We start from the raw sequence: 13,103 nt of genomic DNA, 5'->3' as shown, positions 1-13,103 counted from the left end.
AGAGAAATGGCCTCCGTCAACCATGAAACATATTGGGAGGCCTAGACCCCTGTACTCTGCTTCTTGTACTAAGTAGAACTGTGCACACTTGCTTGCGAATCGTGGCACACCCAGGCGCAACTACAGCTTGCTGTAAAGAGCATTTCAGAGGAGCCTGGAGCCGCCTTAAGGATGCCTTGCAAAATGAAACCTCAGCCGTTATTTTCAACGTTCCCTTACCACCCACTTTGGGCTGTGTTTGCAGCCAAGCTGACTCAGAGAAGACCTGGTCTGGGAGCACCAGGGGCCTCGAAGTCCAAAGAGACACAAAAATGAAGACCCCGGCCTAGAGGGGCCCCCATCCCAGAGCGTGGGACTTCAGGCAGTAGCTAACTCTGGCTTTCCAAAAATTCAAGTCCTTGGCGCAGCCGGGAGCAGCCTTGGAGGTTCTTGTTTGCTGCGAGAGCTAGACATAACAAGCAGGGCTCCCAGGAGAGAGGAAGCCAAGGCAAAAGTTGCTTCGTCAGCAGATGCAGGATAATAAAAAAAAAGAAGAAAAAGAAACAGAAAGAGAGAGAAAACAGCTTTCCAGAGCTGGGCAAGTCTCCACCTCCACACATGTTTTCCAGAGTTGCAATGCAAACACCCCGTTCTAGAGCACATGCAGTGAAGACGAGCGTTGGAAAATTCAGCACATGGTTAAAACTGCGGAACTCCCTCCCACAGGAACCAGCCTTCTTGGGGCCCCTGGGATTTCTGAGTGAGGAAAAAGGCAAACCCCCGCCTGACCAAGGGGTGGGGGTTGTGCAAGCATCAGGGGTAGCAGTGTGCCCCTGGGCGCCACGCTGGCAGCCCCTGCTGTGGAGCCTTCTGGGGTTCCACTGGCCCTGGAGCTTTCAAGTGTAGGATCCAGTTCCCTCGCATTCCTTGCTATTAGTCATTGGAGACACAGATTCCCATCAGGCCAAACGCCACATTGGTTCTTTGCATCATTCCCACACTGAACCACCGTGCCTCCACAAACACACGCATGGAATTAATTTGGGAGCCATCCTGATGCTTCGGCATTTTCAACATGGAAGTCAGCAAAAGCACAAAGTTTCACACAAGACACTGAAAGTCCCGAGCCTCATTTTGAAAGCAACGGAACAGGACAGCAACTGTGAAAATCCGTTTTGTGGCTGAGAATGCAACCCTGAAAGAAGTGGAGTCAACGGTGTAGGGTTGCCAGGTAAGGAGCATTCTAGCCCCTGAGATTTTCGGGCCCAAACCTGATACCTAGATGTTATGGACCCTGGAGACGGAGGTTAATTGGGAGAAGGAAGCAGAGGAGCGCAGATCTCGCTGAGTGTTGCGATTCCTGCATTGCAAGGGGTTAGACCAGGCACCCCAACCTGCGGCCCTCCAGATGTTTTGGCCTACAACTCCCATCATCCCTAGCTAACAGGACCAGTGGTCAGGGATGATGGGAATTGTAGTCCAAAACATCTGGAGGGTCGAAAGTTGGGGGTGCTTGGGTTAGACTAGGTGACTCAAAGGGGCCCTTCCAACTCTGAATCTATGATTCTATGCTAGAATTTGCAGCCAGCTCCTGATCTGAAGGTTTGCAAGCTGCAATGCACGTCTTCTTGGCGATTTTTAAATTCTTATTAAGGGCTTTCTCACCCACCTGCAGACTTCAGGTCAGAGCTGGAGGTCTGGCAACCCTAAAGAACGTAGGAACCTTTTCATCTGCCAAATGGGAGAAGCCACTCTCAACCAGAACAGCTGGAGGCCCCCCAAATCTGCTCTCCCTGGGGCTGCGCAGACCGCAGTCCCCCCCTCCATGTCTGCATGTGGCCCCCCATCCTGTGGACCCGAGCTCCCCTCCCATCCCCCAAGGCAGCCCCAAGCTGCCTTTCAAGTTCCCTCTCCACAGCTGGGGCTCATTCACATCTCGGAGCTGGAATTTCAGAGCTAACTAGGCCAGTCAAAGAATGCAGAAGTCATGTAGAAGGGAGGAAGGGGGAGGAATGGGATGTGGGGGTCGAGGAGGCTGCACTGTCAGGGGCTCCACACAACCCGGACCGGGGGAGCTTTTTCTAAAAGGGCTTCCCAAAAAGCATCACTGCTGGAAATGATGCCCAGGAAACAAAAGCCTCTCTTTGGACGCCACCTGGGCAAAGCTGGTCATCTGCTCTGCATCTCTCTGCCAGCAAAGCCAGGAGAATTATGTCCCCAGATTTCACTGGGTGGCCACTTAGACAAAAAGAGCAAACAGATTTGCATCTTCTAATTTGCACATAAGAGGTGCAAATTTGGGAATAATTACTATCAGTTCAGAAAAGAAACATGTTTCGCCCTAGCAGGGTGCCGAACCCGCCCCCCCAGCTCCCCCCCATGCTTGCAGCTAGTTCCTATTTGCAAGGCTCGCTCAGGGAGGTCTGCGGTTGAGGCCACGGCAAAGTTCTGCTGAGATGGGGACCCCCGGCCCCTTAAGGCAGATGCGCCTGAGCTTGCCTTCTCAAGAGAGGGGGCAGCAAAGAGAGGCTTGTCTTTCTAAAGGCACATGGCTAGAAGCCTGGGGCACAGCAGAGAGATTTCTCAAAACTGAAAATGCCGTCATGGCCAGGAGGGGCCCATTTGTGCAAATCATATTAAAAACCATGGCCAGATTCCAATCATTTTGCTTCACCAACCAGGTGAGGGGCTGAATGTTTCCTAAGTGCCCCTGCTGGCAAATTCTCTGTGAAACTTGAAGCATTTTAGTTGAGAGAAAAGGCAAGGGTGAGGTGTCATGGAAGAACTTTATACAGCGGACGCTCGGGTTGTGAATGTGATCCGCGCAGAATGCACGTTTGCAACCCACAGCAGTGTGTCTGCGCATGCACGGGTTGCGATTCGGCGCTTCTGTGCATGCACAAAGCACGATTTAGTGCTTCTGCGCATGCACGACTGCCGAAACCCAGAAGTAACACGTTCTGGTACTTCCAGGTTTTGGCAGTCCATAACCCGAAAAAAACACAACCTGAAGCGTCTGTAACCCGAGGTATGACTGTACATTGATGCGCAGCACGGAGAAAGTGATATTTCCCTCCCTCCCTCCTAACACTCTAACTCGGGGACACCCAACAAAGCTTCAGGGCCGATAAAGTCCTCCTTCATGCAGTGCAGAGTTATCGACTCCCTGCCACATGATGGCCACCAACTTGGATGGCTTTAGAAGAAGATTAGACAAATGCATGGAGGAGGAGAGGGCTATTGATGGCTACTGGCCAGGATGTCTCTGCCCTGGCTCCACAGCTGGAGGAAGCAATGCTTCTGAATCTCAGTTGTGGAAACCCCAGGAAGAGAGTGCGCTGCTCATGCGCTCAAAACCTGCTTGAGGGTTTCCTGAATAGCATCTGGTTGGCCCCTGAGAGAAGGGGAGGCTGGATTAGATGGGCTCCTGGCCTGACCTAGCAGGCTCATCTAAGGGGGAAGGAGAGGGGAGTAAGGAGATCTCCCTTCTGGGGGCAATCTGGGATGCAGGAGAGAGGCGGCCAAAAACAGCTTTGGGAAAGGGAAGACAGCTGCAATGGAGGGGGGGAGAAGAGAAAGACCTGAGCCGTTTCCACAGCACAAAGGCAGCTGCTGGGTTGCCTTGGGAATAAGAGGCAGCTTTAAGGAATGGGAAGGAGGTTGCTCCTCTCTGTTCCAGCAAGAGAAGAGGAGGGCAATATCACTGACTCAACAAGTCTCCATCCTTGACTATTGGTTTGTATGAAGCACCAAAGCTGCTATGGCTGGGCTGAGCTGTTAGCAGCACCCACCGGATAGAAAGGGCCGCAGCTGAGCATCTGCCCTGCAAGCAGCCCTGGTGTCTCCAGGTAGGGCTGCGGAAGACTCTCTTCCCAACCCCCCCAGAGAAGTGTCACCAGCCCACCATGGGAGACAAGGGCTGGTGGCCGTCCATATGGGCTGCAACTCCTATCGTCACCCCTGACCGTTGGTCATGCTGGCTGCTAGGCCTGATGGGAGTTGTAGTGAAACATAATCCAGAAGCCCCTCTGCTGCACCCCCTTGGCAGAGAAAATATGGAGCTAGACAGAGCAGCTTCCGCTATTCACCCACATGCAAGAAGATCGTTTATTGTTCTGCTCCTTTCACTGCCCGTCGTACTGGTCATCCCAGAGACCAATTTGGCATATGGCCATTTGTCCACCAAGCCGGTACCACCCAGAGATGCTAGCTTCTCAGACAACTGACATTGTGTTGTTCCACACACACACACACACACACACACACACACTTTTACACTAGGACGGGCTCCATAACAATAGCAAGTTTAAGGCCCTTCCATGGGCACTGTTTATTTGGACAACATTTGGCCGTTATCCTGCACCGTTGCTTTTTTAACTGTAAAAAGTCCCACCAGAAAAGGACAGATGATTATACGGGAAAAAAGAGATTGCTGGCAAGGTCACATAACCTCTGAGGGAACAAAAGTGCAAGGGAACCTCTTTTTTTTTGCAAATATATCTGCCAGACAGCTCAGTAAACCACAGGTCTGGCAGCTCCCTTCAATGACCAAGGGTTCACGGAATTGCAAAGTTGGAAGGGGCCCTGAGGGTCATCTAGTCCAACCCCCTGCAATGCAGGAATCTTTTTGCCCAAGGTGGGGCTCAGACCCACAACCCTGAGATTAAGAGTCTCGCGCTCTGCAGACTGAGCTGCCCCAGCTAAACAAGGAGACACAGCCGCCCAAAACAAGCACTTCTTTGTTTTGACTTCCCTGTGCATCGGCTGCTTTCATCTTAGAAAGTGCTTTGAGGGTATATTCCTGCCTCGTTTTATATCTGCCAGAGCAGAGACCCAAAGACTTTCAGAGGGACCCTCGCCTAGGCAAAGGGCCTGAAAACTCCCTCTTCACTCTCCCTACAGAAGAACAGACTGCAGTTCCTTGCTCCCAACTCCATAGTCAAGGCAGACACCCCTGGGACCTGCGGGGGGGGGGGGGGTTGTCTGGCTGGCCTGGGGGAAGGCCCTGGGCCACTCACAAATCCCCCAGCCTAAACCTTCGCCTCCTTATGAACGGCTTTGCAACCCTGCCAGGTACAGTGGAACCTCGTTTTTCGAGCTTCTTGGAAGCCGAACATTTCGGGACCCGAATGCCAAAAACCCGGAATCAATTGTTTCCATTTTCGAACGGCTTCCCATTTTCACCATTGAAAATGACATTCTCCTCTTTATACTGCCTATAGCTCTTTGGGGAGAAAAAGGAGGGATATGAATGCCATGAATATCATTATTGGTTAAAACAATTTCCCTAGCCATAGATAGGACGGAAAAAGGCACTAGAGATTTTTCCGTTTAGTGCTGTTTAGGGAAGACGTTTTTGCAACCAAGATTTTAAGGGATGCGGCACTTTAGTGAGTAGCTGAGAAACAGGACTCAGGAGTGGGGCGGCGGAGAGAAAGGCTTCAGGACTCGCCAGGAATTTCCTGAGCCCCTGCCCCAAAAGCCAGCCGGGGAGTTGGGTTACATGGATTCATTGGAAAGGAATGCTGCCAGAACTGCAGCGAGCCTTCTTTCGAAGGAGGCCGAAACTTGAAACTGTGCAGGAGGGTCAAAAAATCAGGCAAAACCCCGACTCTGCTGGCTTGCCGGCCTTTCATGGACCAGCAAGGCTGCACTGCTGGCTCTAGACAACCCAAAAGGACCCCTCACCACAGGGGGTCCACGGAGGTGCAGCCCCATGGAGGGGGTTTTCCAGGACTTGGACGCAACTCTTTCAACTCATCCAACATCAAGCCCGAGGTCCTGCCCTGAACCCCTAGGGACACAGAGCAAGAACCCAGGATCTGGTCTCGCCCAGACCAGAGTCCGGCTTCCTGCAGCAGCCAACCAGGTGCCCACAAGCAGGACCTAAAGGAAAAGGGTACACCATGGCCGATGGGGGTCACCAGACCCACGTTTTGCACCTCTGTTTGGGAGCTGCCATCTCCTCCCGCCTCGGGTGGCGTCACACCTGTCCTGGCTGCCCCCTCCCCTCAGGAGCCATGGGGGAGAACCCCAAAATGGCACCTCCTGCCTCTTGTTAAGCCACACGGGGCCCGATCCCCCAAGTCCTTTCCTGCACAAGCTCCGTCGGATCCTGCTTGCAGGTTTTGAATTGAAGCATCCAGTTGCCACTGCGAGACCGGATGATGCTGGGCTGGATTCCCCCCACCCCACTTTGGCCTGATCCAGCTGCTGCAGGGCTCCGCTAAATTCCTTATGATTCCTATGCAGAACCTCCATGGACAGGGCCAGTCTACCTTAGAATAGCAGAGAGAGCAAGTTAGCTTGCCTTTGGGGGCATCTGGCTGGCCACTGGGAGGACAGGAGGCTGGGCTAGATGGACCTCATCCTGCAGGGTTCTTCGTAGACTTAGCTTCATGGCTAATGCACCCCAGCTGCCTCAAACCCCAGGATTTTACCAGCAGGCAAACCTAAGCCTGGTGGTGTTTTTGTTCTAATTTTTATTATGTACAAGGTGTGACCGGAAAATTCAGTGAATGGTCATAGAAATCGGAAAGTGAGAAATATTTGAACATACATGCCTTAGGTAAAGGTAAAAGGACCCCTGACCATTAGGTCCAGTCACAGACGACTCCGGTGTTGTAGCACTCATCTTGCTTTACAGGCTGAGGGAGCCGGCGTTTGTCCACTTCCGCAGACAGTTTTTCCGGGTCATGTGGCCAGCATGACTAAGCTGCTTCTGGCAAACCAGAGCAGTGTACGGAAACGCCGTTTACCTTCCCGCCGGAGCGGTACCTATTTATCTACTTGCACTTTGATGTGCTTTCCAACTTATAGGTTGGCAGGAGCTGGGACCGAGCAACGGGAGCTCACCCTGTTGCGGGGATTCGAACCGCTGACCTTCTGATCGGCAATCCCTAGGTTCAGTGGTTTAGACCACAGGGCCACCTGGGTCCCTTACAGGCCTTCAAAGTAGCCCCCCCCCCAATACAGTGCACCGTTGACAACGTTTGTAGAACTGTTGGAACCTCTTTTCATACTGCTTTCAGTTCCTTCGTCATAGCAGCTTGGATGTGTGAAATGTTGGAAAAATCTGTGCCCTTTCAGTGCTGATTTCAGTTTTGGGGGAAAATCCGGTGGGGCCAGATTGGGAGAATATGGAGGGTAGGACAACTCAGTAACCTCAGTAATAATTTCATGCGGAATATGAATTTCTTCCGCTATCATTCAGACGGACAAACGCCGATCCCTCATCAATAACTCAGAAACTCTGTCAACATTTGCCGCCGTTCTGCTCGTCAGACGGAGGGTCATCTTCGATGGTTTGCCGCCCTTCACAGAAACGCTTAAACCACTGACACACCACCTTTCGAGTTACAGCTTCATCTCCCCACACAACTGTGAGCATTTCGTGGGTTTCCGATGCCAATTGTATGTCCGAACATTTCTCACTGCCTGACTTCCGGTCACACCTTGTACTTTGTCTTTTTCAAATTGTAATTTTACATTGCGAACCGCCCCAAGATCTATGGGTACGGGGTGGTATACAAATTTAATAACGATATAAAACACAATTAAGAAGAAACACTTGCTCCCAAGTTTCTCCTCCATTTCCCTCACACAACAGCATCCCAATTGTCCATACAGCTTCACTCCCTTCCTTCCTTCCTTCTTTGCCCTGGCAAACCAATTTTGCACATCAGACGTTTCGCAGCACCTCCGGCCTGTGTTTGCACCATTCACCTTTCCATGAGGATGGGAGGCGCATTTCCTGTCACTGCCTTTGGAGCACCAGAGAGACAGCAGGAAGACAGACAGAAAACCTTGACACACCCAACAAGAACTCCCCACATTGGAAGATTGGCAAGTAAAGATGGTCAAATACGTGGAGCTGGCGAAGCTGACGGGGAAGATTCGGAATCGCTGTGATGATTTGTTCCAAAAGGACTGGGGCAAATTTATACTCTATATGAAAGAAAATTGCAAACAGTTGAATACGTTTGTAGGTTTAAGCTGAAATGTTTGGTAATGGGAAATTAAGGAGCTGATTTACTTATAAGTAGGTGATTGTTAAAAGATTGACTTAAGGTAAAAAAGTGAATTTAGGAATGTGGAGAAATTGGTAATGAGATATGGAAGTCTGCTAGAGGGAAGGAAGGAGGTCGATGCTTTATTTAAGCAAAAAATTATTATTTTTTTATATTGAAATGTAATAAAATATGGAAAACTTAATAAAAATTATATTTTTTAAAAAAAGAAAACCTTGACACACCAGCTCCCTCCCGCCCTGTGTGCCTCGGACACTTCAATAAATTCATACTGAGAAGCATTGGATTCTGAGGCTCTTATACATTTAGGAACATCTGCAAATTATTTCTTATTTCACTTGTCACAGAAGGGCAGAGGCACCACGTCCCAAGTCCCAAATATCTGACTGTTCCAGCTTCCAATGTAGGTGCTGCTCAATGCCTTTCAGACATACCATGAGGACTAGCAGCTTGGTTTTAACAAAAGCAGAAACCTTAACTGGGGGGGGGGGCAACACTAGCTCACGCTTCATATGGAAAGGCCCCTGGTTCAGTTCCTGGCACCTGTGGCCAAAAATGGCCAGGGAGCGGGTGATGGAAGGCCCAGGCAGAGGGCCTTCTCAGTGGTGGCACCCACCCTGTGGAACGCCTTCCCACCAGATGTCAAGGAAATAAACAACTATCTGACTTTTAGAAGACATCTGAAGGCAGCCCTGTTTAGGGAAGTTTTTAATGACTGGTGTTTTAATGTATTTTTAATCTTTTGTTGGAAGCCACCCAGAGTGGCTGGGGAAACCCAGCCAGATGGGAGAGGTATAAATAATAAAAAAATTGTTATTATTATTATTGACATAAAGCCACTTCTGAGACGGGAAAATTAAAGTCACATTGACACAGCCTGAGCCACATTCTGTGCTGCTGCAGCAGATGAGGCTCCTGCTTGCAATGAAGGGCTGGCTATTATATTTGCCATGTCCGTTGCTTTCTCGCCTTTCCCAACTACCGTATTTTTCGCCTTATAGGACGCACCGGCCCATAGGACGCACTTTTTTGGGGGGGGGGTAAAGGAAAAAAAATATTCCCCCCCCAGCCCCAAAGAGCAAAGAAGCCATGACAGCGAGTGGGATAGATCCCGCTCGCTGTCCTGGCTTCGTTTTTAGCCTTGGGGCTGGGGGTCCGGGAGCGAAGGCGAGGTTGCGCAACCTCGCCATCGCTCCCGGAGCTTGCTTGTGGGGCTGGGGGCGAGGGAAGCCCGAGCTTCCCCCGTCCCCAGCCCCCAGAACAGGCTGTTGCCCGCAAGCCTTGCGCGCCCGGGGGGAACTCCCTCCGGGCGCGCAAGGCTTGCGGATAGCTTCCTGAAGCCTGGAGAGCAAGAGGGGTCAGTGCGCCCCGACGCCTCTCGCTCTCCAGGCTTCAGCGAAAGCCTGCATTCGCCCCATAGGACGCACACACATTTCCCCTTCATTTTTTGAGGGGGGAAAGTGCGTCCTATAGGGCGAAAAATACGGTAGCCATTCTTCCTCGGTTGAGTCTGAAAAGCGAGAGGTTCCTCGGGGGTCCCTCCAGCTGCCAGCCAGAGCGGCATCAATGCTTCTGCCCCCTAGACAAAGGGAGATTCATGCCCAAGCAGCTGTTTCAGCCGTGATCTGCCAAAGTTTCCTAACAACTTCCAAAAGGCTGTGCTCCCTTCTAGCACGCCACAACAGTGCACATCTGCAAAACACGTACCTCTTAAGTGATTCACTAGTTAGTATAAATGTGTGGAGTTTTCTTGGGGGTGTCAGTGGTTCCTCCGAGGAAATGTAAAGGTTTTTTTAAAAATGTGCACAGGGAGGTGTCAGACCTTTGCCCTATATAGCAGTCTGGTGTAGTGGTTAGAGTGTTGGACTGGGACCTGCGAGAGACCAGGGTTCGAATCCTTGCTCAGTCTCGAAGCTCACCGGGTGTGACCTTGGGGGCTGGGTTGCTGTCTCTCAGCCTAACCTACCTCGCAGGGCTGTTGTGGGGGGAAAATGAGGAGGGGGAGAAGCAGGTACTCCACCTTAAGCTCCTTAGAAGGAAAGGTGGGATAGAATAATGCAACAAATAAATAAAAATAATAATTGATAAATAGTATTGTCTAGAGACTGGCAGCGGCTCTCTCCACCGTTTCAGGGGGCAGGGGACACCCCTCCCCCTTGCCTGCAGTTTCTGGGGACTCAGCCTGCAGCCCTCTTCCCCTACAGACCTCCTCCAAAGCCAGAAGAGGATTGCTTTTATTTCCCTGTGATGCCTCTCCAAGTTGGAGCGCATCTGCCGATAACGGCAGAGTCAGACTTTTAATTACCCGTCTTGCCAAGGTCAGGTGGAGCCTCCAGAGAAGTCGGGTGATTTCCCGTCTGGTATCCACGCAAGAGCGGCAATTAAAAAAAGGGAGAGATAAGACACTTAACTTGTCTTTACCAGTTCCTGAAAGGGCTGAAGGAAGCTGTGGGAAGGGAGACTTGCAGAGAAGGGGCAGGCAGGGGCATCGAACGGCCACAGGGTCCTCTGGTTTTCCCTCGTAGCGCAGGATGTTTGTCTGCCGTATTCACAGCGACACAGGAATTCCAAACCAGAAACCATATTGGGCCAGATCCCGGAGGGAAGGGCTGAGGATCCAGCTGCTCTGCCCAAAATATCTGTTAAGAGCATCCCTGCCGGATGAGACCACAGCAGCTGGATCGCCCTCCTGTGCAAATGGCACACATTGCAGGGGGTGGACTAGATGGCCCTAAGGGTTCCCTTCCAACACTACAATTCTGTACAATTCTGTAACAAAAACTGTAGTGATGTATGTTGGAGATGCAACAACGGGGCAGGAATCTTTCTACATATGTGGTGGGAGTGCAAAGAGATAGTGGGATTCTAGGAAAATATCTATAATGAACTGAAAAAGATGTTTAGATTTTAGATCGGTCTGGCGTGGAGAAGCAAGCATAATAATAATAATAATAATAATAATTTATTGTTTATACCCCACGCATCTGGCTGGGTTTCCCCAGCCACTCTGGGCGCCTTCCAACACAATATTAAAATACAGTAATGCATCAAACATTAAAAGCTTCCCTAAACAGGGCTGCCTTCAGATGTCATCTAAAAGTCTGGTAGTTGTTGCTCTCTTTGACATCTGGTGGGAGGGCGTTCCACATGGTGGGTGCCACCACCGAGAAGGCCCTCGGCGCTGGACCTCAGTGTCCGGGCAGAACGATGGAGGTGGAGACGCTCCTTCAGATATACTGGACTGAGGCTGTTTAGGGCTTTCAAGGTCAGCACCAACAGGAATCTCAAAGATCTTCCTGACATGCAATGCCACAAACATGCAGAGGGTTTTTAAGCAGACCCGGAAAGAGCTCGTGCATACTTTGGTTGTAATTCATGCATTGCAGGGGAGCTGGCCTGGCCTGGCCTGGCCACCGTTCTATGATTCCCCCAGTGTGGGCTAGAAAACAAACCCTGCAGGGGCGGGATCAGAACTGTGCAGGAATGGAACGAGTCTCTCAGGAATGCAACTTGCAAGAGCAACAAGCCCTCCGGGCTCAGAGCTCTCTGCTTTGCTCTAGGTCCGAATCGGCGCCCCAGATTTCCTCCTGAGTACAACTCTCAGGGGCAAGTCGTGGCAAGTCTCTGGCAGCCAGGAATGGCTCCGTGGGGCCATATAATCATATCCTGGAGGGAGCATGAGGACACAATCGTGCATTTGCATGCCATGGGGGAACAGGACAATTACAAGCCCAGCTGAGGAAGCCCTGCTGGTTACTCCTCAAAGCAGGACTCAGCAAAACAAGCTCAGCCGCCTCTCCAGAGTCAAACCGGCTCAAAGTTCCCAAAAGTCGATTAAGCAGGAACTTAAACCTCACACAATTTTATATACAGCGAGAAGAGACCCCCTCTGTCTGGCTACTCCGAAAGAAACAATCCCTGGAGCCCTTGGACTGGAGCAACCGTCTTGCAGGTGCAAATGGGGAAAGATTATTATTATTATGGCACAGATTATTTAGATCCGTCCTAATCTGGGTTCAGGCCTGGCTGTGCGACTGAGTTGCTATTGGCCACCCCTAACAGACGACCTCTGCAGAGAGCAGGGCAGCCGGAGTGCAACCTGGTTCCTGTTTCTCTGTAGCTTTTAATACCACTGACAATGGTGTCCTCCTGGACCAGTTCTCCTGGACTCTATGCTTCTGGTCCTACCTGTGCAGCGTTCGAAATCTGGTCTATCAGCCACTTGCAACCAAGTGAGGATGCTCGGGTGCCAGGATGATGCCTGACATCTCCACCATCTATATCTTGCCTGTTTCCCCACACTAACAACACATCCTGCAGAACTCTGAAATTTTATCTGCCCAATCAGAACGAATTTCAGGAGCCAAAATGTTGTTTGGGAAAATATACCGTCTGGCACCAAAATGGCAACTAGACATTCTGTTTTGGCAACTGTAACCTTGGTTTAAGAAGCCATTTGATGCCTAGCTTATATATCTAAGTTTGTAAAACTCTGCCTATGGTACCAAGTCTAGAACAACATTGGGAGAGGGCTTTCTGGCCTTCCCTGGAGACAGGGGCGCCCACTCCCATCACAAGCACAAATCATGTAAGTCAAGTTTCCGGGATTTGGGGAAAATGCAGAGATCATCACACCTGGAGTGCACTGGGTGAGCCACACCTGGGAAAGCACATCTTCACACAAGAAGTCCTTCCTCGTGAACCTATTAAGAGTTATTGAGAGTGTCAACAACCTAGACCAGGCATCCTCAACCTCGGCCCTCCAGATGTTTTTGGCCTACAACTCCCATGATCCCTAGCTAGCAGGACCAGTGGTCAGGGATGCTGGGAATTGTAGTCTCAAAACATCTGGAGGGCCGAGGTTGAGGAAGCCTCGGATCACAAAAGAAGTGATCCAGCTGACAAAGAAGTGATCCAGTGGCATTGAAAACTTGCACTTTCAGAAATCTTTTGTTTCACCAAAGGCTCCCAAGACAGACTACTTTGCTGGTAACTATTTAGAAGCAACTGCAATTCTGAGAAAATTCTGAGCGATTCTCCTGGGCCTGCCAGCCCCCAGGTCCTCAAGCGAAGCCGGCTGCTTCCCCCTTTTCC

General features: G+C 50.8%; 1 protein-coding gene across 2 annotated transcripts in view; it reads right to left on the bottom strand.

Annotated features, from left to right (window-relative positions):
* The window catches only part of FSCN1 (fascin actin-bundling protein 1), a 42,062-nt gene that overhangs the window by 8,725 nt on the left and 20,234 nt on the right, over positions 1-13,103 (bottom strand). The gene's annotated exons all lie outside the window — the stretch shown is intronic.

This window comes from Podarcis muralis, chromosome 14 (genome assembly GCF_964188315.1).
Source record: "Podarcis muralis chromosome 14, rPodMur119.hap1.1, whole genome shotgun sequence".
NCBI classification, from domain to species: Eukaryota; Metazoa; Chordata; class Lepidosauria; order Squamata; family Lacertidae; genus Podarcis; species Podarcis muralis.
Note: the sequence above shows the minus strand (reverse complement) of the source record. Positions and strands in the feature narration are given on the sequence as shown.